Source organism: Sminthopsis crassicaudata, chromosome 1 (genome assembly GCF_048593235.1).
Source record: "Sminthopsis crassicaudata isolate SCR6 chromosome 1, ASM4859323v1, whole genome shotgun sequence".
Lineage (NCBI taxonomy): Eukaryota > Metazoa > Chordata > Mammalia > Dasyuromorphia > Dasyuridae > Sminthopsis > Sminthopsis crassicaudata.
In genome coordinates this window covers 244,943,004-244,970,947 of record NC_133617.1, presented here as the reverse complement: position 1 = coordinate 244,970,947, position 27,944 = coordinate 244,943,004, and positions in this window count along the sequence as shown.

The window sequence follows — 27,944 nt, the reverse complement described above, 5'->3', positions numbered from 1 at the left end:
CCATTTCTGCAGGGAGAATTTTACCACAGTGTGGCTACTTTGTCCTGGCAGCAAACCAGTAGATCAGCAGAGAAGCTATAAACACAGCTGGTAAAGACTATAACCCCCCAAATCTAGGGTCTCTCAAGAACTGTCCATATTCACCCAAGTGGCTCAGCATGCTTTCAGTGTTAGTTGACTTCTGTATCCTCACTGCCTGGCTTCAGTCTATGCCTGATCTAACTGTCACCACCCCTGAGCAAAAACAGACCTTTTCTTGTGAATATTGAGGATATTTTCTGTTGGTAATGTATTTGTAGATTTTTTTCAGTCAAGCACTAATTTCAAGGTCTTGTCATGAAATAAAGTATTCTGAGAGCAGGACGGAGCTTAGATAGATGCATGTGTTCTCTCTGCCATCTTGGCTGGAAGTCCTGGTACAAATTATTTAAAAAAAAAAAATTTTGCTGATAGCTTTTATCTTTGCATCAAATACCCCCAACATAATTGTCTATTCTCTTCTAAGAGACATATAACAGTAATAACAGAAACAATAACAATTAAAGGAAAATTGGAAGAAAAAAAATCAATAGCATTGATTAATATTTGGGGAATGTATGTAACAATTTATGGAAGTTATGGGCCCCTCAGCCTATCTTTGCAAAAGAGTAAAAGTAAGTATTGTTTCACATTTCATCTTTGAAGCCAAGTTTGTGCTTGGTAATTTTCCAGTTTCTAGTTCTATCATTGTTGCTACTTTTACATTGTAATCATTGTATATATGTTACATTATAATAATTGTATATATTTTTTCTTAACTGCTAAATTCATTTTTTTATTGATTCATGTAGATCTTTTGGAAACGTGTTGCTTTAATTTGTTTTATTGTTATTTTAATTAACCCATTATTATGACAATTAAAAAGTTGCAATTCTTTTGAAAACAACATTTATTATTAAATAACATTTAGTCCTATATATTTTGTCAACTATTTAAAAACTGAACAATAAACCTTATTTTGAAAAATGCATTGTATTTTTTTTTTCTTTTTAGCTATTTACTTTCCTTTTTTATTTCATGGGATCAAAATTTTCATATAATAAATGCATTATATATATATACATATATATATATATATATATATAAACATATATGTGTGTATATACATCATATCTATATAGCTCTATAGATGTTTATATCTGTGTTGATGTGAAAGGTATATGAAATTCTCATTTTTGTGACAAACTTTAAAATCCATTTTGCAAATATTTTTGAACACAGCATAAGATGCAACATCTAGTATAATCTTTTCCAAAGTGTTTTCTTAATTTCTAAGGATTTCTTATGAACTATAAAATTCTTTCCTAAATCATTTTTGGTTTTGATTTCATAAAATACCAGAGTCCCAAAAGTCTAGTCACTTCCTTTGATTTATTTACCTACTTTTAAATCAATAATAAATGTTCTAGATTATTTTTGCTTTATAATATAAAGCTCAAAATGCTATTCCTTCATATCAGTTGCTCATGGGAAGGTTGAGATAATTTAATAAAAATGAAAATTATATTTAAATTAATTTACTTATTCAATACCATACCAATCAAATCACCAATTACTTTATAGAGCTATAAAAATAATAGCAAAATTCATCTGGAAGAACTAAAAGTATTAAATATCAAGGGAATTAATTTAAAAATGCAAAGGTTAATGGCCTACCTTTACCATACCTAAAACTTATGTGGTGGTCATTAAAACCATTTGGTATTCCCTAATTCCAAAAGTAGTGTATCAATGAAATAGGTTACATACTGAAGACATAACAATTAATTACTACAGTAATCAAGTGTTTGATAAACTCATAGATTGCTACTTCTAGGATAATAATATACTATTTGACAAAAATAAATAAATTAAGGGTCAAATGATATGAACAGACTATTTTCAGATGAAATCACAGACTTTCTGGTCATATAGAAAAGGCTCTAAATCATTATTTATCAGAGAAATATAAGAAAATATAAGACAACTCTAAAATACCACTTCACATCTCTAAGGTAGACTATGATGACAAGAAGAGAAAATGATGAATGTTGGAGGGGATGTGAGAAAATTGAGACACTAATGCATTGCTGGTGAGGTTGGATCCAACCATTCTAGAAAGCAACTTGAAATTATATATAAAGTTCTACAAAACTGCACATACATTTTGAATTAGCAGTGCTACCTCTGAGTCTGTATCCCAAAGAAATCATAAAAGAAAAGGACACATGTGCAAAAAAAAAAAAAAAAAAAAAAAAAAAAAAAATTGTAGCAACCCTTTTTGTAGCATCAAGGAACTGGAAATTGAGTTGATGTCCATGAGTTGAGGTTGATTAAGTTACAGCCTATAAATATTATGTAATATTAGTGTTCTATAAGGAATTATAAGAAGCCTGATTTCTGAAAATCCTGGGAAGATTTAGATGAAGTGTTATTAAATGAAAAAACAAAACAAAACAAAATAACAAGAACAACAACAAAACAAAGCAACAATACAAGAGAACATTGTACACAGCAACAACAAGATTATGTTATGGTCAACTGATAGACTTGATTCTTCCGAAGTGATCTAAGACAATTCCAATAGCTTTGGAATAGAGAACATCCAGAGAGAGAGAAAATGTAGAGACCGAAGAGGAATCAAAACATGTATTTTTATCCTTTTTGTTTGTTTCATTTGTTTATTTCAGATTGTTTATTTGGTAGTCTTATTTTTTCAATAACATGATAAATTTGGAAATATATTTAAAAGAATGGAACATTTGAACTCAGATCTCATTTTTTGATGTCCTGGGAAAGGCGGAGGTAAGGAAAGAAGGGGAAAAATTTGGAACACAGTTTTTCAAAAATAAGTATTGACTATTGTTACATGTATTTGAAAAAAAATGCTACTGAAATTTTTAAAGTTCTGTTCTCTTTCATTTCTATAGTATTCATTATTTGTATGATATTTAAGAACTTTTATTCGGTTATTAATTTATTTAAGTTTTTTTAAATAACCCATTTAATAGTTTAATTGCTTTACAATTATAAATTAGTTCTGGGAGGGTAATGCCTTTTAGAAAAATCAGTCTTGACTCAAGTGGAACACTTCTTTAATTTTATTATTTAAAGAAAATTTTGTAACTGAATTTATACAAATATTAATTATATTTTGGTAGAAAGACTGCCATTTTAAAAAGGAAATTTGTAAGTTATATCAAAAAGGATTACTATTTATGCCTCATAGTAAATGTTATTATATAGGAATATGGATTTTGTGACTTTATTTTTGAGACCAATCCTTTGCTAAATAGTTTTGTCTAAATAGTTATTTTGCTGCCTCCCTAGGATTTTTTAAAATGTAAACCATGATGTAGCCCCTCAATAAATATTGCTGCATCTTATCTTTGTCCATTTGAGAAGATAAATAGTACAGTATATACATTGCTGCTCTTGAAGTGAGAAATCACTGACTCCAAATCTGATCTTATTTACTTAAATCATATATGATATTATATAAGAAAAATAATATTGGGGAGCAGAGCCAAGATGGCAAAGAGTAGACAGGTCTTTGAGTTCTTTCTGGCTTCCCTCAGATCAACACCAGATAAAGCTTTTGAAGTGGTTTTGGAGTGACTGAACCCACAAATATTTAGACTGTAACAAATTGCCAACAGTAGATATTTTGGAAGAACTTCAGAAAAAAACCTGTGTCCAGCAGGGGGAGGCAGCTGAACACAGGTCCAGCTCAGGGACCCAGAGTGCTATGATATCTGTGTCTCTGGGGAATCTACCAAAAGGGTTTCAGCCAAAATAGAGTAGCACTGTCTACTTTGCACTGGTTCAGAAACAGTAAATCAGAAGACTAGCTGTGAGACATTCAATGCAACTACAAAGGCCAAATAGTGAACCCCTAAACCCCAGAATAATGTGGGACATAGCCTACCCAGCATGAAAGGAAGCCAATAGCACTGGCCAAAAGGCAAGTGTGAAGCTACTGTCACCTGTAGAGAGAGAAAGCTTGGAACAATTTCCTCTTTGCCCTAAGGGCAGATTTCAACCTATAAAAATGAACAAAAAAACAACAAAGATCTCTCACTATAGAGAGCTTTTAAAGAGACAGAGAAAAACAGAACTTAAACCATGAGGCAAAACATGTCCAGATGAAGACCCAAAGCATATGAGTTGGTCTCCATCAAACAAAGCTCTCTTGGATATAATTCCAAAAATTTTCTTAAAAGAGAGAAGAAAAATTGGGAAAGGAAATGAGAACTTTGCAGGAAAGTTTGGAAAAGGAAACACAAAAATAATCTGAAGAAAACTCCTTAAAAATGAATTTAATGATATAGAAAAAAAACATACAAAATAGATATGATGAAATGGAAAAAGAAACTGGCTGAAAAACAGAATTTGTGAAATGGAAAAAAAAATAAATGAACAAAACAACAGATTTAAAAATTCAATTGGCCAAATGCAAAAGGAAAGGAGAAAGCTAATTGAAGACAATAATTCAGTAAGAATTAGACTTGAAAAAATAGAAGTTAATGCCTCAATGAGATATCAAGAATCAATCAAACAAAAACAAAAACAAAAACAAAAAAAAAGTGAAAAAACAATAGAACAGAATGTAAAATATCTCATCAGGAAAACCTACTCTCCTGGAAAATAGATCCAGGAGAAACATCTTAGAATTATTGGACTATCTGAAAATCATGATTGAAAAAAAAAGAGCCTAAAGAACATCCTTCAAGAAATCATCAAGAAAAAGTGCCCTAATGTCCTACAACCAAATAATAAAATAGCCATTTAAAGAATTCACCAAATACCTCTTGAAAGAGACCCAAAAATTAAAACTTCAGAGAATATCATAGGTAAATTTCAGAAGTATCAAATTAAGAAGAAAATATTGCAAACAGCCAGAAGAAAACAATTCAAATATTGAAGAGTCATAATGAGGATTACCCAGGACCTAGCAGTTTCCACTCGATAGAACTGAAGGCAGGTTCAATATTAGGAAAACTATTAATATAATTGACTATATACCAAACTAAAAAATTGCATAATTTTCTCAATATATGCAGAAAAAGCATTTGATAAATCCAACACCCATTCTTATTAAAAAAAAAAAAAAAACAAAACTAGAGAATATAGGAATAAATGGAGTTTTCCTTAAATTGATCAATAGCATCTATTTAAAATTATCAGCAAGCATTGTATGTAATGGAGATAAATTAGAATCATTTTTAATAAGATCAGGGGTGAAACAACATTGACCACTATCACTATTGTTATACAATATTTTATTATAAATATTAGCTTTAGCGAAAAGAGAAGAAAAATAAATTAAAGGAAATTAGAGTAGGTAATGAGTAAACCAAATTATCATTCTTTGCAGATGATATGACTTAAAAAAAAAAAACCTTAGAGAATCAACAAAAAGGCTACTAGAAACAATTCCTAACTTTAGCAAAGTTGTAGGATACTAAATAAATCATCAACATTTTTATATGTAACCAAAAAAGACCAGCAGCAAGAGATACAAAGAAATTCTGTTTAAAATGATTGTAAATAATATAAAAAATATTTGGGAGTATATTGTAGTGTACTGAAAAGATGTACTTAAATCTAGGTCAGCAAGGTACTTTTAGCTAAGCATACACTTACTACTTAGTATGATGATGTAATGATTACACATTCTCAGGGTGTTGTAGTGATGTGATTTAAGGGAATCTTAGAGACAGAACACTCCCTCAGCCACAGCTTTCAGCCACAGACAAAAGAGAAGATGGCAGACTCCAGAGGGACACCATCTTTGACCAGCCATGTGGCAGCTCTCCTGGCTCCTCCAATTCTCCAGTGGTACCTCAGAGTTGTCTTAATTTGCATTTCTCTGATCAATAGTGATTTAGAACATTTTTTTTTTATGTGACAGGACATGGTTTTAATTACCTTATCTGAAAATTGTCTGTTCAGATCCTTTTACCATTTAACAAGTGAAGAATTGCATGTATTAATATAAATTTGAGTCAATTCTGTATATGTTTTTGAAATGGAATCTTTATCAGAGCCTTTGAATGTAAAATTTCCCCCAAGTTTGTTGCCTATTTTCTATTTATGCATATGTTTTTAAATAAAAAAAAACTTTAACAAAACACCTTTTAATTTAATAATATTTAATAATAACACCTACTTTATCGTATTGCTTTGGCAATTAGTGTGATAACATAAGCAATGAAAATTGCAAACCTTAAAATACTATACATGTGTTACAAATATTGAACATCAGACTAAAACTTTTTGAATAATCTGTATGACTGATGCTTATTTTTGTAATCATTAACTTTATATCTCTCTGCTCTTATTGCTCTTGACATTATTTCTAGAATTGTATAAATTTATAATAGGAAATTAAGCATCCTTACCTTACTCATGTACTTAATTGGAAATATAGTTTATGGTCCTTAATTTTTACTTCATATAATTTTATGGTAAAATATACTTTTTGCTGGAATTTATAGTTTTATTTTTTAGCTCGATGAATTTTGTACTTTGTTGAAAGGTTTTTTATTGCATTTCTTGAGAAAATCATGATTTGAAATGTTTGTTTTTTACATAAATACTATGTTGATGTTTCAGAAAGTTGAATTATCCACAAAACATGTAATCTCCTATTATTTTTATATTCACAGATTTTTGAAGTACAATTAGATATCTGGTTTTATTATTGTTTTTAAATTTCATCTGGTTTTGCTGTGACATTGCTTTGTAAATTTACTGTTTGGTTGATTTGGTTTTCTGCCTCTTTTTCTTTGATAGGAATGCTTTAGGTAACTCACTTTTATTAAATATATTCATATATTGTTTGATGATCAAGCTCAATTTTGCAAGACATTAATCTCAGCCTGCATTTGAATTTTTTCCCCTTACTATCTTTTCAGTTTTCAATTTATTTTTTGGTAGAGACAAGACAACAAAAAGTCTTATATTATTCAAATTTGAAATTGAAGGTTCCCCCCTTCAACTACTTGCAGACTTTATTATTAGAATTATTAAATTTAACTACAGTTTTAAGTGCATGTATTTATTTAACTATCTATTTATTTGTTGATTGATTCATTTATTTTGGAAAGCACTCTTTGGAAACTGATTAGCACTTTGCTTTCTATAATAAGAATGTCTAGACATTATTTATTATCTTTTATTATTTATTGAATTATTCTCTTTGTAATTCTGATTTGTCATCTTTCTAGAAGGTGATCCAAAGGTTTTTATTTGTATTCTATCTTAACCAATATTAATATAGAAATCCTGTGTTCTTTTAACCTTTTTTCTTTTTGTTTTCTTCTTCCATATTATTTCAGTATTTTGCATTCCCAATATTTTCTCTCTTTTAATTTTTTTAAAACATGTTGAACAATTGATTTTTTTCTATTTCACTAATTATTTTTCCTGTGTTTGTCACATATTGTGCCATTTGCTCTTTTTTTAAACTTCTCTCAAGATTTTGATTTCTCTGTCTTTGATTGACATCTCACAATGGTACAATTCTTTCCCTAAGTATTTTCATTGTCTTTTGTTTCAATTTCTTTAATCTTACAGTAGTTACTTAGTAACAATTGTAGTATTTTGAATGTTTTCATAGCCATCTTCTTTTCTAATACATGTCTCTTCTCTTCTGATTTTTTAGCTTGTACTATTTCTTGTAAATGACATTTCTTCTTTCTGAGATTTTTTTTTAATTTTTATTCCTCTAATCCATAATTATGTTTCATCCTTTTACTCCAGTAATTTTAATAGTGCATTTTTCTCCAGGAGTTTAACCAGAAAGCTATCTTATGCATCTTCCACCTTGAGAAATCTGATCTTCATTATCCTCAATATTTTCCTTAAGTAATTTCTAAGGGAACAAGACTGACCTCTGCATGATATTATTCCCCATTCCTTAAGTTTGGGTGCAATTATGAACCTGGGTGACCTTTTTGGTCTTCTGAATGAATATGACTACCTCAGGCAGAAAGGTGTCCAAATCTCATTGCCTCCCTCTGTTCTGCATGTCTGGGGAAAATTAAGATCTTCTTTATTGAGAACAGGTTGAGAATAAAGTGAAGTTGTATTGCCAGATATGGAACAATAGCAGAGGAATTGCTCATTTGACTCCAGAACACAGTTTCATGAATGCTAGGAGGAGCACTGCTGAGTGAACACATGTAGAATTAGCACTCACTGAGCAATCATGATTTAAAAATATATAATAATGCTATTTCTCGTTTGGGGACAAATATTAATTATTCTATGGCTCAGTTAGGGTTATAGTCTGTCTCTTTGTCTGTCTTTCTCTCTCTCTTTCTGTCTCTCTTCTTTCCTCCCTTTCTCCTTTCCTTCTTCCTCTTCCTCCCTTTTTCTTTCTTCATTTTTGTCTCTCTATATGACTCTATTTTTATTTTTTTTTTGTTTCTGTAGCTGTCTGTTTTGGTCTCTATTTCTGATTCTGACTCATCCCAGTAGCTTGGTAGTCATAGAGCTGTCTTTTCTCCATTCCATTTCAACTCCTCAAATACAAAGAATTTTCAAAAATTACTAATAGTCATGTAATTTATTATCAATATTAGAAAAATATTGTTAGTCAAGCAGATAGAAGTTACAAACAAATATTAAAACAAGTTGCAATAAGTTGCTATTTGGTTTCACTTCTTTTATTCATTCTTCTCCATCTTCCCTCCATAATAAATGGAGAGAAAATTAGAAAGAAACTGCCTGTGTAAGTTAAAAGTAGGAGCTTCACCTAATGCAATGCTCTAGAGATACTGATAGAAAAATTCCCTGATATTTATCTTTGAAAAGAGGGAACAATGGCAGAACTGAAAAAAAAACATTATGAATTTTAAATGATATGGTTTTTACTTTCTTGAGTTGGTAATTTTTGGAATCTGATTTTCAGTTTGGAGGGAAAAATACTTTATATAGAATGTAAGACAGTTGGAATTGATTGGTTTTACTTTTCCATATCATTTTTAAACCCTACTAGAGTTGTGTGGAGAAACATTAAGAAAATCACAGAGTAGTATGTACTTTGTTATCTTTCAGTATATTCTAATAAATGGTAAAATGAATCCTTTTGGGGGAGTAAGGGAGAAAGGACAATAAAATAAAGATGGAGACTAATTCACATATAGTGAGAATGTGTAATCAATTCTAAGCTTCAAGAAAAGCACAGTAATACTGCTTTGGGGAAATGGACATATACTATTTAGTTACAGTGATTCCATTCAAAAGTTTAACCAATATAAATTAGTTGCCATAATAATAGTATTGAAAGAGGTAATAAAACACTTTAACCAGCAAACATCTAATGAACTTGCCTAGTATAAGAAGATGCTCACTATAAAAGGTTAGAATTGAAACATATGCAAAAATCATATAAAGAAAGATTACATAAGATTGTAAGCAAAACAATCTTATAAAACAGAATGAAGGAGTGTTGAAAAATAGGTTGAAAAATATCTGCATAAAATTATCTCAAGGAACTTCAAGAATGAATATAAAAAGAAGACTAAAAACAGATATAGAAAATTTGAAAAAAAATCTTCATTAAGGATAGTGGAACCACTAAATTTTGATACTATCACATTTCAAAAAGGGATTATCAATAAATTAAAAATCATGCTAAAAATAATAAGGATAAGATAATAAGGATAAGAAGAGCACCTAGATATAGAAATGATCTATCAAAATGATACAACTAAGAGGTCATTGAGGGATTGATTCACAAGATATTTGTGAGGAAAAAGGCTTGGCATATATAAATACCAAAAAGAAAAGCAAAATAAAAGAAACAACTATAAACTTCTATAGTAGTGTCCAAACTGTACAAATTGTGGGTAAGATATTTATATACAAATCTAGGATATTCTTGAAGAAAAAATACATCTTTGCCAAACTGCAATGAGTAAAATACCATTATGCTTACGTTTTTTTTGGTCAGGGAAAAAAGCAACAACAAAATATTTGATTCATTAAAGCAAAATGCTAGCTTTCCATTTTTAAAGTGTCTCTCATTCATATTTCAAAATCATTAAATATTCTTTAGAATCTTTTTAGATTTCTTTAGAATATTTATTTAAAATTTATTTAGAATATTTTAGAATATGGTTAGAACATATAGGAAGAGTATAAATCTCTTTATTGATTCTCTGATTTAAAAAAAAAATCAGGCAAGGCATAAAACAATGAAATGTAAAACCAATAAAGTTATTTGACAGTATACTAAGTAAATCCAGAACAGAAATCAAATAAAATGTTTTCCTATTAATGTTGGTATCATACAAAGGGTAGTATTTATGGATGACATTAAATTGACATAATAACATCATCAGAGAAAATTATAGAACCTCCTAAAGTAGATCTGCAATCACTTAGAAAATGTATGTAGCTTATATAGTTGGGGTAGGGGGAGGGCAGGTTAAAGGTTCTAGTGATGATATTTCAACATGAATTTGTATAGACATCATCCTTGCCTATACTACTTACATTTGTATATACATATACATGCTTCAGCGATATACAGTTTAAATATAGGCATAGTTAGGTCCATATTTGAATAAGGATGGGATAAAGTTTGGTTACTTTGGAGAAAATGTGAAACTTTTTTATTGCTCTTAAATTAATATGATAGCCAAAGGTTAGTCTTTTTAATACTAAGATTTTACTTGTATTTCTATTGTTATTGAGGTACCACTACTTCCAAAGAAGAACTAAAAGTGATTGATTATAACTAGAAGAAAATAGAGAGGTATGTGATGGGTATGAATATGTTACAATATAGAGCAACTACCCCTCAAAACAGAATAAAGAGTGCCATCAAACAATTATCTAATAGTAAGAAAATGTGGATTCTATATGAGACAAGATTGAGGGGATGACAGATAAATATCAGAGTGTTATATTCATATGTTCATAATAGTAGAAAATAAGAAAAACCTCTAGTAGTGAAGTGGACATCTAGATTGAAATTTATAGAATAAATGAATAGCATACAGGATGGGGGGGAAGAAATGTATTGCAATTTATATCATTGTAGAAATTCCTGAATTAATGAGATAACAGATTCATTTTAGTTAATTTTGCTTCCTACAAATTAGAAAGCATTTTTATGTTCTTAATGGCCTCTTTTCAGTAGATCAGCTATAATGGTAGCAGAATCTATTATAAAACTGGGTGACAGTGTTTATTGGTTTTTTTTAAAGCCCTGTTGATGAAGAAAGTAGCCATAATTATTTTTCTAAACTTCATTTATTTTTGTGAATTTAAATGAATATCTGCATAAAATTAAAGAGATGTCAAGATTAAAATGGAAATAAAATAAAATGTAAGCAGATTTTTCTTCTCATTTTTCATTTTGCATCTTCAAAGATAACTCCATATTCATTAACTGCAAGAATGTGACAATTTAGAATTAAGGGTGTAGGGCATATAAACATACTTTTTTTTTGAGCTTTTGCCTTTTGAACTTAGAGATTTGAAATTCTTTCATTAATTCCCAATTTTGACATCTGAGAAGCAATTTAATAGCCTCCAAGTCATGTGTAATTGTATGGTTCAATAGTGAGATCAGTTTATCTAACTAACAACCTATCTTGAGAAATGAAATCTTCATCAAAGGTAACTTTTAGTTCCTTTAAGTTATCTCTAAATGCAGTTAGAGTTCTAATAAGTATATATGAAGTTCAAATCATCATCACACACACACACACACACACACACACACACACACACACACATACACACACACACATAGACAAAGACAGAGACAGAAGACAGAGAGCCAGAAAAATAATCTTTCTGAAGTAATTATCTTTTTGTAAAAAGTGAAAAAATAAAGAAACTATTATATTGTTAAAGTGTTTAAGTGAAATTGAGACATTAATAAATAACTTCTTATCAATACAGTGAAATAGAAAGTAGGGACACAAACTAAAGGAAGGGAAGAAAAAGAGAAGAGAAACTCCACAAATCTGTCAATGTATTCTGGAATCTTGAGGTTCGATGTAAACTACTTAAGTTTGGCCAGAACAATCTCAGTGGATGTACATATAACTTTTTTTTCTATTTTAGTAGTTTTATTTTTCCAAATACATGCAAAGATAGTTTTCAACATTCACCTTTGCAAAAACTTGTCTTCTAAATTTTTGTTTTCTTTTTTTAAATGAATCTTATATTTTATATTTTATGATTTTTTAATTAATTAATTTAATTAATTTTTACAAAAAATTTATGCATAGGTAATTTTTTTAGCATGGACAATTGCAAAAACTTTTTCTTTCAACTTTTCCCCTCCTTCCCTCCACCCTTCCCCCAGATGGCAGGTTGGCCAATACATGTTAAATATGTTAAAGTATAAGTTAAATACAATATATGTATACATGTCCAAACAGTTATTCTGCTGTGATGTACATATAACTTAAAAGAAAAATAAACACATTTCAGGATATGTTTAGAAGTATAATGAAAAATATATGAATATATTACATATAGAAAAACTAAAGTTCATAGTTTAAGAAATTGATCATTTTGCCATTCTTGCTCTGGCATTTACAAATTATTGCATTATATTTAGTTGAATTGACCTCTGAAATATATGACATATATAATATATGAATGCATATATTACTTATCTATGTGCACATGTTTATATGCATAGATTAATGGTAGAATATATATTCTAGTCCACTCCTTTCACTTTACAAATAAAGAAATCATGGTCTAGTAAGGTTAAATTATCATCTAGGCCCCATATAAGTGATAAACACTAAAGGTAGGATTTGAATCTGAATTCGCTGATCCCTAAAAGCACTCTATTATACTACAAATAATATAATTATAGCATACAATTATATAAAATAAATTATATAATTGTGTAAACTCTTACTTATATTATATTAATATTATATTATATAATTATATAACTATCTCGTAATTATATAATCTATCTAATAATTCAGAAAAAAATATTCCCCCATTTTTCTATGGACATATACCACAGAGTGTGCCTGGATATTTATTTCTAAAAATTTATCAGTGATAGTAAAGGGATATATACAAGCACATGATTAATCAGTTTCACTTAGTTTTCAAAATGTATTTAGTTGAATTGGCCTCTTAAGTACATGATATATATGAATTCATATATTATTTATCTATATGCACACATTCACATGCATAGATTAATGGATAGATAGGTAGGTAGATTGATGGAGTCCTGCAGATATATTGTGACAACAAAGTTAAAGAAAGTTTGAGTTCTCAGAAACTTTTATTCTTAAACCATTAAAAACATAATTTCAGCATTGATGGGGCTTTGTGGTCATTTTAACATAGAGTTTAGGACAAAAATATATAAAAGCATCAAATAAAATCCCTTTTGTCAGGAAACAAATATTTTTTTTTTTCTGAGAAAGCATTTTATTTTATGTTTATCTTCAGTAAGAATTAATGTTTCAAAACCTTTCCAAATTCTATTCTATCAAAATATTTGAGGAGTCACATAATTATTCAAATTTTTCAATTTGGAAGTAATTGAACATATCTTTCTTTCTGGAAGAAAAAATACAAGTATACTAAGCAAAAATAAAGTATGAATGATAAAAAGAATAGGTGACTATTAATGCTCCCACCCCCACTCATTCTTCTAGGACTCAAAACAAATAAATACCTCAACTGCTGTGCAAGTGAAAATCAAGAATGATAGTGAGAACTTTTTTTTTTTTTTTCTGGTGGATTCATTTAAAACAAAATTTCTCAGTGCTTTAGAAAACAAAGTGAAAATATGTATTAAAGGTATAAGTATAGACTTTCATATTCTTTGTTAAATCATGTTTAGTCTGATCCTCACTTACTACTGTAAATGTTCTTCTCTTAAGGGAAAAAGCATGCAGACAACCACTCTGATGAGAAGTATGAGTTGCAATTTGATTTCGCTCTTACAGTTCATTTAGCTTGATGGTTTTAGTTATTGCTTTGATGTTGTTGATTACCCTAACTCTCCTGGCTCTTCTATCCTAATTGTAATCAAGACCTCTTCAGATTGTCTCTGGAAACTTATTAGAATAACAGATCAACAAAAGGGATTTATTGCCTTGAGTTTCATATAGATAACTGTTCATGATTCTCTAATAAAAATTAAAGTGGTTTTATTATTTAATTATGAAATAAGTAGTCTCATTTTAACATTCTGTACTTGCAAACCATTGAAGTTGACATGTCAAGTGAATTTACCAAAGGATCCCTAAGTTGAGAGAGTTAAACACTAGCAAGTATCAAAGCTCAAACATCATCACAAACTCCCCATACCTAATTACTGCAAGTAAAAGTTTCCTCCTGAGAGAGACCACTTCCATTCCAAATCTGACAGGTAGAAATTAGTTGCCTAATGGAATGGAATAGTTCTGCAAATTGAAGGAATTAAGTGAGCTTTTTTAATTTAAGCTCCCTCTAAATTAGATTTTAATTTGGATCCAAATGTGAAGAGGTTGATAGTGTGAAGCTGCTTAGTTTGGATGAAAGCCAATAATTTTATATTGCCCTTCTCCAGATTTTGCTCTTCTCCTTTGTAGTTGCTAGTCATTACTGGTCCAAAACCTATCATGCTTTAATCAAAGGGAGTTTTCCTGAAGAAATCTATATCACTTTAGCATTCAACCACACTTTGCTTCAACTATTTAGTTATATTACAGTCACAAAGACATCAAAGATGGAAATAACACTTATTTTTCTTTTTCTATAATCTGGCTTCTCTCATGAAAGGAGTACTATTATTCCCATCACAAATTATTTTGTTGATAATAAACCTAAGAGTATTATTCAGCTCATTTTCTCATATGAGGGCTAGGATACCATTGATCTCACCATTAACCCAATATCACTGAATTTAAAAGTATCATATTTGTGAACTTTGTAGGTGAAGTGAGTTGAACAAAAATGTAAAATAATTCATCTCCCTAAGTCAATTAATCAGTCAGGAAATTCATTAAGCACCTTCTATGTAGTAGGCACTGAACTAAATGCCACGGATAGAAAGACAAAAATAAATGGTCCCTATCTTTAAGGAGTTTAAAATCTAGCATGGAAGACTACACGTACATTCATAACACATACAAAATGAATACAAAACAATTTGAGGAAAGGCATTAGCATCTGATAAATCCAATAAGTTTTCTTGTAGAAAGTGATCCTTTATAAGGTTTAAATCATTGGAATTATTTTAACATTTTTAAAAATTTTGACTTCAAGATTCTCTTCCTTCCTCCAATATATATGTGAAATCATGAAAAATATAGTCCACATTATATATGTTGCATAAAAATCAAGATCATAAAAGTGTAAAAAATATAATTAAATCTGCATTCAGAAGAGTTCATCAGTTCTCAATATAGATATGGAAAATATTTTTCTTTCATTGTGAGTTCTTTGGAATTATCATGGATCATTTTATTGATCAGATTATAGGCCTGTCACAAATTATTACCACTACAATATTACTGTTTCTGTGAACAAAGTTTTCCTAGTTCTGTTTACTTCACTTAGCATCAGTTCACAAAAATCTTCCCAAGTAGGAAGTAATGCATGAGCAATGGTTTGGGGGAATCTAGGGAATTTAGCAAGTGGAGAAAATGATTGATTGAGCACATTTCATAAATTGAGGGCAGCATAGGAAAATGGTAGAATAAGACAGGGGATGAAATTTTTTAAAATTATATATATATTTTTTATAATATTATCCCCTGTATTCATTTTTCCAAATTATCCCCCCCTCCTTCCACTCCCTCCCCCAATGACAGGCAATCCCATACATTTTACATGTGTTACAATATAGTCTAGGTACAATACATGTGTGTGAACACCATTCTCTTGTTGCACAATAAACATCAGAATCCGAAGGCACATGCAACCTGGGCAGACAGATATTAGTGCTAACAATCTACATTCACCCCCCAGTGTTACTTCTCTGGGTGTAGTTATTTCTGTCCATCATTGATCAACTGGAAGTGAGTTGGCTCTTCTTTATGTCGAAGACCTCCACTTCCATCAGAATACATCCTCACACAGTATTGTTGTTGAAGTGTACAGTGATCTTCTGGTTCTGCTCATTTCACCCAGCATCAGTTGATTTAAGTCTCTCCAGGCCTCTCTGTATTCCTCCTGCTGGTCACCTCCCACAGAGCAATAATATTCCATAACCTTCATATACCACAATTTACCCAACCATTCTCCAACTGATGGACATCCATTCATCTTCCAGTTTCTAGCTACAACAAAAAGAGCTGCCACAAACATTCTGGCACATATATGTCTCTTTCCGCTCCTCAGTATTTCTTTGGGATACAATCCCAGTAGTAGGGCTGCTGGGTCAAAGGGTATGCACAGCCTGACAACTTCTTGGGCATAATTCCAGACTGCTCTCCAGAATGGCTGGATTCCTCCGCAACTCCACCAGCAATGTATCAGTGTCCCAGTTTTCCCACAGCCCCTCCAACATTCATCGTTATTTGTTCCTGTCATCTTAGCCAATCTGACAGGTGTGTAGTGGTATCTCAGAGTGGTCTTAATTTGCATTTCTCTGATCAGTAGTGATTTGGAACACTCTTTCATGTGAGTGGATATAGTTTCAATTTCTTCCTCTGAGAATTGTCTGTTCATATCCTTTGACCATTTATCAATTGGAGAATGGTTTGATTTCTTATAAATTAGGGTCAGTTCTCTATATATTTTGGAAATGAGACCTTTGTCAGAACCTTTGTTTTTAAAAATATTTTCCCAATTTGTTACTTCCCTTCTAATCTTGTTTGCATTAGTATTATTTGTACAGAAACTTTTTAGTTTGATGTAATCAAAATCTTCTATTTTGTGATCAATAATGATCTCTAGTTTTCCTCTGGTCATAAATTCCTTCCTCCTCCACAAGTCTGAGAGGTACATTATCCTCTGTTCCTCTAATCTATTTATTATCTCCCTCTTTATGCCTAAATCATGGACCCATTTTGATCTTATCTTGGTATATGGTGTTAAGTGTGGATCCATATCTAATTTCTGCCATACTAATTTCCAGTTTTCCCAACAGTTTTTTCCGAATAATGAATTTTTATCCCTAATGTTGGAATCTTTGGGTTTGTCAAAGATTAGGTTGCTATATATGTACCCTTTTTTGTCCTTTGTATCTAATCTGTTCCACTGATCTACTGGTCTATTTCTTAGCCAATACCAAATGGTTTTGGTGACTGCTGCTATAAAATATAGCTTTAGATCAGGTACACTTAGACCACCTTCCTCTGAGTTTTTTTTCATTAGTTCCCTTGCAATTCTCGACCTTTTATTCTTCCATATGAATTTTGTTGTTATTTTTTCTAGGTCATTGAAATAGTTTCTTGGGAGTCTGATTGGTATAGCACTAAATAAATAGATTAGTTTGGGGAGTATTGTCATCTTTATTATATTCACTCGGGCTATCCAAGAGCACTGAATGTCTTTCCAATTATTTAAATCTGATTTTATTTTTGTGGCAAGTGTTTTGTAATTTTTCTCATATAATTCCTGACTTTTCTTTGGTAGATGGATTCCCAAATACTTTATACTCTCAACATTTGTTTGGAATGGAATTTCTCTTTGTATCTCTTGCTGTTGCATTTTGTTAGTGATATATAAAAATGCCGAGGATTTATGTGGATTTATTTTGTATCCTGCCACTTTGCTGAAATTTTGAATTATTTCTAGTAGCTTTTTAGCAGAGTCTTTGGGGTTCTCTAAGTATACCATCATGTCATCTGCAAAAAGTGATAGTTTAATTTCCTCATTTCCTACTCTAATTCCTTGAATCTCTTTCTCGGCTCTTATTGCCGAGGCTAGCGTTTCTAGTACTATATTGAATAGTAATGGTGATAGTGGGCAACCTTGTTTCACTCCTGATCTTACTGGGAAAGGTTGCAGTTTATTTCTATTGCATATTATGCTTACTGAAGGTCTTAAATATATGCTCCTAATTATTCTAAGGAATAGTCCATTTATTCCTATACTCTCAAGAGTTTTTAGTAGGAATGGGTGTTGGATTTTGTCAAATGCTTTTTCTGCATCTATTGAGATGTTCATATGGTTCTTATTAATTTGATTATTAATATGGTCAATTATATAAATAGTTTTCCTAATATTAAACCAGCCCTGCATTCCTGGAATAAATCCTACTTGATCATAGTGTATTATCCTGGAGATAATTTTCTGAAGTCTTTTTGCTAATATCTTATTTAAGATTTTAGCATCAATATTCATTAAGGAGATTAGTCTATAATTTTCTTTCTCAGTTTTCGATCTACCTGGTTTGGGTATCAGTACCATGTCTGTGTCATAAAAGGAGTTTGGTAGGACTCCTTCCAGGGGATGAAATTTGATGAGTGAAGAATGGCAAGAAGGCTGGTTTGACTATAGCATGGTATAGAGAACAATATATAATGAAGCTGGAATAAACTGACATGATCTTTACATAACGATTTTATTTGTTTTTACATTCCCCTTTACCTGCTCTACTGCTCTTAAGTCAGATGAATGTATTATGTGATTAAGAAAAAGAATGTGATGAAGAAACCAAAAGATCACCATCAATTAGAAAATTTCCTGGATTTCAGAATTAGGAGATGATTTTAGTCCATAGTGTCCAAATAAGTGAATCTAAAATTAGCCTAGTGGTAAAATAATAGCGCTCTCAGTTTAGAACAGATAAAGAAAAGGGAAAAAAATAACTAAGTTTTGAGAAGAGAGAGATTTTGTAGCTATAAGTGATGGAAAAATAAGCTTACTACTTAGCTCTGACCTCAGCTTAGAAAAATTCTAATCTTAAAGCTTTTGTTTTTTTGTTTTTTTTTGTCCACTTCTGGGAATTTGAATTCTGAATCATTTCACTCAACATCAATTCATACTTATTACTGGGCTTCTTATTTCTTAGAGTTCACTAAAATTTCATTAAGTTATCATCCAATAATTTGTTCAATCATTTACCAAATATTGCATACACACTTTGCTTCAATTCTTTAGTGCAAAAAAAGTGTTACTAAAATATTTTTGTGTGTTTGAGAGCATTCGCTCACTCCTTTTTTTTTGAAATTACAAATCTTTCTAGTTATAATCCTATTACTGATATCACAAGGTCAAAGAGTGTGCACAGTTTAGAAACATTTGTAATAAGGTTCCAAATTAATTTTTTTTTTAAATCAGTGAACAGATTTAACAGTTTACTAGTATATCTATTCTCTAATACCACCTCTAGCATATGTCACATTCCATTTTTGACATCTTTGCTTATTTGAATGTTGGAAAATTAAAACTTAGAATTGTTTTAATTTTTATTTTATTATTAATTAATTGAAGATTTTACAAAGGATGGAGATGGCTTCATTTCTTTTTCTTTTTTTTTTTTTTTTCAGAATTGCCTCTCTATGCTTTTTTTTTTTTTTTTTTTTTTTTTTTTTTTTTTTAACCATTTATCCATGATTTCCGGGCCAAGATGGCAGAGAGGAGGGACACACCTGTTTGAGCTCCACGTTTTCTCTCAGAATTTACTTCATGACAAGGCTTGGAATTAATGCTTGACTGGAAAAAAAAAACCTCACAAATAATTACCAACGGAAGACATCCTTGAAATTTGCCAGAAAAGATCTGTTTGCTCAGAGGAGAAGAGGAACAGACTGGGCAAAGCCTGTGGGCAAGCAGCAAAAGCCAGGCAGGCAGCTCACACTACTCAGACCAGAAGGGGGAGGGATGTGATCTCTTCCCTTTCTGCAAAATGACCTTTAACCCAGTGTAGATATTCCATCTTGGCAGCAAGCCAGGAGCAGCAGAGAAAGTGAAAACACTGGAGGTAAAGAATAAAAGCCTGAAAAGGTAACATCTCTCCGGAACTAGCCACCCCCCACCCATACCCTGTGTATATATAGAGCCTCAGAGTGCAGACTCTGCAAGCAGTCATCACTGTCCTGCTACTGCCTCAATGCTGTCTCCCACAGTCTGTAGAAGAAACCTGGTAACACAATCCAGCTCCATCCCCCCCACCCCCCAGAAACAGACCAATTGTTTCTCTTGTCAATTTGTTTTCTTTGATTCCACTGTGACAAAATAAACAAAAAAATTAAAAGGGCTCTAACCACTGACAGCTTCTGTATGGATAGAGAGCAGACTTCAAACCCTGAGGAGACTAAAAGCAGACTGTCTCCAGAGGAATCTCCTAAGGGGGATATGATCTGCTCCTCAATACACAAAACTCTCATGGAGGAAATCAAAAAGGCTCTCACAAGACAGCAAGAAGAGAAATGGGAAAAGGAAAGGGAAGCTTGGCAAGAGAGTCTGGAGAAGTCATCCAGAGTGGATAAAGAGATCAAATCATTGAGAAATAAAATTAGTGAGTTGGAAAAAGAACAGTTTTCTAAAAAATAAAATTGATGAAATGGAAAAAAAAAATTCCATAGAAGATAAAAACCCAATTGGAAAATTACAAAAAGATAGAAAAAAAAAGTGAGTGAAGAAAATACATCATTGAAAATTAGATTCGAAAAAGAAATGAATGACTCAAGAGGAAACCAAGAAGTAGTCAAGCAAAACCAGAAAAAACAAAACAATTGAAAAGAATGTCAAGTATTTTATTGGAAAGACAACAGACCTGCAAAACAGATCCATGAGAGACAGTTTGAAAATAATCAGACTCCATGAAAAATGTGAGGAAAAAAAGAGCTTGGACACTATTTTCTAGGAAATTATCAAAAAGAACTGCCCAGATGTTTTGGAAACAGAGGGTAAAATAGACATTGAAAAAATTCATTGATCACCTACTGAAAGGGTCCCTAAAATCAAAACACCAAGAAATATAGTAGCCAAGTTTAAGAACCATCAGACAAAGGAAAAAATATTGGAAGCTGCTAGAAAAAAGCAATTCAGATATGAAGGAGCCATAATAAGGATAATCCAGGATCTAGCAGCATCCACATTAAAGTAATGAAGGGCCTGGAATATGATATTCCAAAAGGCTAAGGAACTTGGTACTCAGCCAAGAATAACTTACCCAGCAAAAATGAGCATCGTTTTCCAAGGAAGAAGATGGAAATTTAAAGTATTAAATAAATGAATTCCATCTATTCTTGATGAAAAAAACAGATCTACACAAAATGTTTGATCTTCAAATACAGAACTCCAGAGATATTTTTTTCTATTTTTTAATTTTTTTTATTAATTTTTATAATTATAATTTTTGACAGTACATATGCATAGGTATTTTTTTTTACAACATTATCCCTTGTACTCCCTTCTGTTCTGAATTTTTCCCCTCCTTCCTTTCACCCCCTCCCCTAGATGGCAGGCATTCCCATACATAATAAATGTCTTATAGTATATCCTAGGTACAATATATATGTGCAGAACCTAATTTTGTTGTTGTTGTTGTTGCAAAGGAAGAATTATATTCGGAAGATAAAAATAATCTGGGAAGAAAAACAAAAACAAAAACAAAAAAGCTCACAGATTATATTCTTTTCCCAGTGTTCCTTTCCTGAATGTAGCTGATTCTGTCCAACATTGAGCAATTGCAATTGAATTAGCTCTTCCATCAGAATACATCCTCATACAGTATCATTGTGTATAATGATCTCCTAGTTCTGCTGATTTCACTCAGCATCAGTTGATGTAAGTCTCTCCAAGCTTCTCTGTATTCCTTCTGTTGGTCATTTCTTACAGAACAATAATATTCCATAACATTTATATACCATAATTTACCCAAGCATGCTCCAATTCATGGACATCCATTCCTTTTCCAGTTTCTAGCCACTACAAAAAGGGCTGCCACAAACATTTTGGCACATCCAGGTCCCTTTCCCTTCTTTAGTATTTCCTTGGGATATAAGCCCAGTAGTAGCACTGCTGGGTCAAAGGGTATGCACATTTTGATAACTTTTTGAGCATAATTCCAGATTGCTCTCCAGAATGGTTGGATTCTTTCACAACTCCACCAACAATGCATCAGTGTCCCAGTTTTCCCACAGCCCCTCCAACATTCATCGTTATTTGTTCCTGTCATCTTAGCCAATCTGACAGGTGTGTAATGATATCTCAGAGTTGTCTTAATTTGCATTTATCTGATCAATAGTTATTTGGAACTCTCTTTCATATGAGTGGAAATAGGTTCAATTTCATCATCTGAAAATTGTTCATATCCTTTGACCATTTATCAATTGGAGAATGGCCTGATTTCTTATAAATTAAAGTCAATTCTCTGCATATTTTGGAGATGAGGCCTTTATCAGAACCTTTAACTGTAAAAATGTTTTCCCAATTTGTTACTTCCTTTCTGATCTTGTTTGCATTAGTTTCCTTCCTCCTCCACAAGTCTAAGAGGTAAACTATCCTATGTTCCTCTAATTTATTTATGATTTCGTTCTTTATGCCTAAATCTTGGGGCCCATTTTGATCTTATCTTAGTATGTGGTGTTAAATGTGGGTCCATGCCTAGTTTGTACCATACTAATTTCCAGTTTTCCCAGCAGTTTTTGTCAAATAATGAATTCTTATCCCAAAAATTGGGATCTTTGGGTTTGTCAAATACTAGATTGCTATTTTTATTCACTATCTTGCCCTGTGAACCTAACCTATTCCACTGATGAACTAGTCTATTTCTTAGCCAATACCAAATGGTTTTGGTGACTGTTGCTTTATAATATAGTTCTAGATCAGGTACAGCTAGACCACCTTCATTTGATTTTTTTTCATTACTTCCCTTGAAATTATTGACCTTTTGCTATTCCATATGAATTCTGTTGCTATTTTTTCTAGGTCATTACAGTAGTTTCTTGGTAGTCTGATTGGTATACCACTAAATAAATAGATTAATTTAGGGAGCATTGCCATCTTAATTATATTCGCTTGGCCTATCCAAGAGCACTCAATATCTTTCCAATTATTTATATCTGACTTTATTTTTGTGGCAAGTGTTTCATAATTTTGCTAATATAATTCCTGACTTTTCTTTGGTAGATGGATTCCCAAATATTTTATACTATCAACAGTTATTTTGAATGGAATTTCTCTTTGTATCTTTTGCTGTTGGATTGTGTTGGTAATGTATAAAAATGCTGAGGATTTATGTGGATTTCTTTTGTATCCTGCAACTTTGCTTAAGTTCTGAATTATTTCTAATAGCTTTTTATCAGTCTTTGGGGTTCTCTAAGCATACCATCATGTCATCGGCAAAGAGTGATAGTTTGATTTCCTCATTTCCTACTCTAATTCCTTGAATCTCTTTCTTGGCTCTTATTGCCAAGGCTCGCATTTCTAGTACTATATTGAATAGTAATGGTGATAGTGGGCAACTTTGTTTAAAGAGATTTCTAAAAAGGTAAAAAGAAAACTTGAGAACTCTATTTCTGCCATAAAGATATGTAAAGAACTCATGTATAATTTGTCCTAGAAACTAGAGATTGAAAGGATATTATATCATAAAAAAGGGTAAAGTGGTGGTACTACAACTCATGAAGAGGCAAAGATAACCTATTATATGTGAGAGAAAGAAAGGAGGATGAACATAGTGTGCATCAATTGACATATTTGATTTATGGTGAAACTTCTTCCACTTCATTGAAAAGTGGGTGGAAAGGAGTAAGCTAAGGGGAAGAGAATAAAAAAATTGTGACGAAAAGGAGTATAATACGAAGAGAAACTTTAAGGTGGGGGAGGGATACTAAAAAGGGAGGGCTGTGAAAAGCAAATGGTGTTCACAAGTTTAATACTGGGGAGGGGGTAAGAGGGAAGGAAAGGAGAAAAGTATAAGCAGAGGTTAACAGGATGGCAAACAATATAGAAATAATCATTCTAACCATAAATGTGAATGGGGTAAACTCCTCCATAAAAAGGAAGCAGTTAGCAGACTGGATTGAAAGCCGGAATCCTACTATATGTTGTTTACAGGAAATACATCTGAAACAGGGTGATATATTTAGAATAAAAAAGTGGAGCAGACTCTACTATGCTTCACCTGAAGTCAAAAAAGCAGTGGTAGCCATCCTCATCTCACATCAAGCAAAAACAACAATTGATTTAATTAAAAGAGATAAGGAAGAGCATTATATCCTGCTAAAGGGTAGCATAGAGAATGAAGCAGTATCAATATTAAACATATACACACCAAGTGGTGTAGCATCTAAATTCTTAAAAGAGAAATTAAGAGAACTGCAAGAAGAAATAGACTGCAAAAGTATAATAGTGGGAGATCTCAACCTTGCACTCTCAGAATTAGATAAATCAAACTACAAAATAAATAACAAAAAAGTCAAAGAGGTAAATAAAATACTAGAAAAGTTTAATATGATATATCTTTGGTGAAAGATAAATGGAGAATGAAAGGAGTATACTTTCTTCTCATCAGTTAATGGAACCTATACAAAAATTGATTAAATACTAGGACATAAAAATCTCAAAATCAAATGCACTAAGGCAGATATAAATCATTTTTTATTATATTATTAATAAATTTATTATTTTAATTCATTTATATTATTATTAAATTATTTATATATATATATATATATATAATTTAATTATTATTATTTATAAATAAATTCTTATCCCATAAGTCTTTGGGATTCTCTAAGTATACCATCATATCATCTGCAAAAAGCGATAGTTTGATTTCCTCATTTCCTACTCTAATTCCTTTAATCTCTTTCTCGGCCCTTATTGCCGAGGATAGCGTTTCTAGTACAAAATTGAATAGAATTGGTGATAGTGGGCAACCTTGTTTCACTCCTGATCTTACAGGGAAAGGTTCCAGTTTATCGTCATTACACATGATGTTTACTGACGGTTTTAAATATATGCTCCTTATTATTTTATGGAATAGTCCATTTATTCTTATACTCTCAATTGTTTTTAGTAGGAATGGATGTTGGATTTTATCAAATATTTTTTCTGCATCTATTGAGATGATCATATGGTTTTTATTAATTTGATTATTAATATGGTCAATTATACTAATAGTTTTCCTAAATATTCCTAATAATTTCCAGCCCTACATTCCTGGTATAAATCCCACTTGGTCATAGTGGGGATGATTTTCTGAAGTCTTTTTGCTAATATCTTATTTAAGATTTTAGCATCACTATTCATTAAGGAGATTGGTCTACAGTTTTCTTTCTCAGTTTTCAATGCCTCCCCCACCTTAAAATTCCTCCCCTTATTTTACCCCTTTTCCTCACTATTTCTGTATCCCTTCCTCTTAGCTTACTCCTTCCCACCCACTTTTCAATGAAGTAGAAGAAGTTTCACCATAAATCAAATATGTCTATTGATACACACTATGTTCATCACCCTCCTTTCTTTTTCTCAGATATAATTGGTTACCCTTTGTCTCTTCATGAGATGTAGTACTACCACTTTACCCTTTTTTATGTTATAATTTTTTTTCTACCTCTGGTTTCTAGGACAAATTATAGATGTGTTTTTTACATATCTTTATGGCAGAAATAGAGTTCTCAAGATTTCTTTTTACCTTTTTAGAAATCTCTTGAGTTCTGTATTTGAAGATCAAACATTTTGTGTAGATCTGTTTTTTCATCCAGAATAGATGGAATTAATTTATTTTCTTAAATGTCCATTTTCTTCCCTGGAAAATGATGCTCATTTTTGCACGGTAAGTTTTTCTTGGCTGCATACCAAGTTCCTTAGCCTTTTGGAATATCATATTCCAGACCCTTCATTTTTTTAAATGTGGATGCTGCTAGATCCTGGGTTATCCTTATTGTGGCTCCTCCATAACCGAATTGCTTTTTTCTAGCCACTTCCTATATATTTTCTTTCGTCTGATAGTTCTTGAACTTGCCTTGTATATTTCTTGGCGTTTTGATTTTCGGGTCCCTTTCAGTAGGTGATCTATGAATTTTTTCAATGTTTATTTTACCCTCTGTTTCCAAAATGTCTGGGCAGTTCTCTTTGATAATTTCCTGGAAAATAGTGTTCAGGCTCTTTTTTTCCTCACATTTTTCATGGAGTCTGATTATTTTCAAACTGTCTCTTATGGATCTGTTTTGCAGGTCTGTTGTCTTTCCAATAAGGTACTTGACATTCTTTTCAAATGTTTCATTTTTCTGGTTTTGCTTGACTACTGCTTGGTTTCTCCTTGAGTCATTCATTTCTACTTGTTCGAGTCTAATTTTCAATGATGTGTTTTCTTCATTCACTTTTTTCATATCTTTTTGTAATTGTTCAATTTAGTTTTTATCTTCTATGGAATTTTTTTCCCATTTTACTTTTTAGAGAGCTGTTTTCTTGTTCGAGCTCACTAATCCAGTTTTCCTTGGAGTTGTTTACCTGTTCTAATTCACTAATTTTATTTCTCAATAATTTGATCTCTTTATCCATTCTGGATAACTTCTCCAGGCTCTCTTGCCAAGCTTCCCTTTCCTTTTCCCATTTCTCTTCTAGCTGTCTTGTGAGAGCCTTTTTGATTTCCTCTATGAGAGGAACACAACAGCTCATATCCCCCTTAGGGGATTCCTCTGGAGACAGTCTGTTTTTGGTCTCCTCAGTATTTGAAGTCTGCTCTCTCTCCATACAGAAGCTGTCAATGGTTAGAGCCCTTTTAAAATTTTTTGTTCATTATGTCATAGCGGAAATTTAAGAAAACAAATTGACAAGAGAAACAATTGGTCTGTTTCTGGGGCGGGGCAGAGGATGGGGCTGGATGGTTTTACCAGGCTTCTTCTACAGATTGAGGGAGACAGCAGCGAGGTACTAACAGGATTGCTATGGCTGTGCTGAGGCTCTGAGAATGTGTGGAGTCACTCCGGGTAGGGATGGGGGTGGCCAGGTTCTGAGAGAAACTAGCTTTCTGGGGTTTTATTCTTCTCCTCCGGTGTTTACACCTTTTACACTGCTCCTGGCTTGCTGCCAAGAAGGAATACCACACTGGGGTAAAAGTCTTTTCACAGAAATGGAAGATATTGTACCCCTCCCCCCTTTGGTCTGAGCTGTGTGAGCTGCCTGTCTAGCTCTGGCTTGCCTGCCCTCAGTCTGTGCCCAGTCTGTTCTACTCTCTCCTGAGTAAACACAGACCTTCTCTGGTGAATTTCAAGGATGTCTTCTGTTGGTGATTATTTGTGGGTTTCTTTTCCGGTCAAGCATTTACTCTGAGGCTTTTCGTGAAGTAAGTCCTGAGAGAAAACATGAAGCTCAAGCAGCTGTCTGCCTCCAGGCCACCATTTTGGCTAGAAGTCCTTATAATCATTAAAATTAGTACTTTGCTGGATATATTTAAGTAAAATCGAATTCTTCTATATCATGTATAAGAAGCAAATACATGAGTAGTGTCAATATTACACTATATAATACTTATTAAAGGGACCTTACCTCGTGATATACTTGACATGCAATGAAAAAAAAATCTCCTTTCTTGGAACTTACATTCCTATATAGATAGAAATCATCCTATTGTTGCTCCTATAATGGCACCAAATGGGTTGTTTTCATGAAGAAACTGTGACCCTAAAGCAAAAATATAGCACTCCTAAATTCACATCTAAGAGTAATACAATTGGAAATATTTAAGATTATGAGTACCCTGTATCACTGCATTAGCTATCTATTTCTATTATAACATTATGATAGCAATGTAGTAATTTAATATGTCTAGTGGTTTAATAATCAACTTGCTTTCAAAAAGGTCACAATGATACCTTCAACAAAGAAAAGATCCAATTCAGTTCAACGATAGAATCAGCTACACCTAGAGAAGGAACACTGGAAAATTAATGTGGAGTACTTTCATTTTTGTTTTTCTTCCCAGGTTATGTTTCCAATTTTTCTTGTGCAACAAGAGAACTGTATGGAACTGCATACATATATTGTATCTAAGATATACTTTAACATGTTTAACAGGT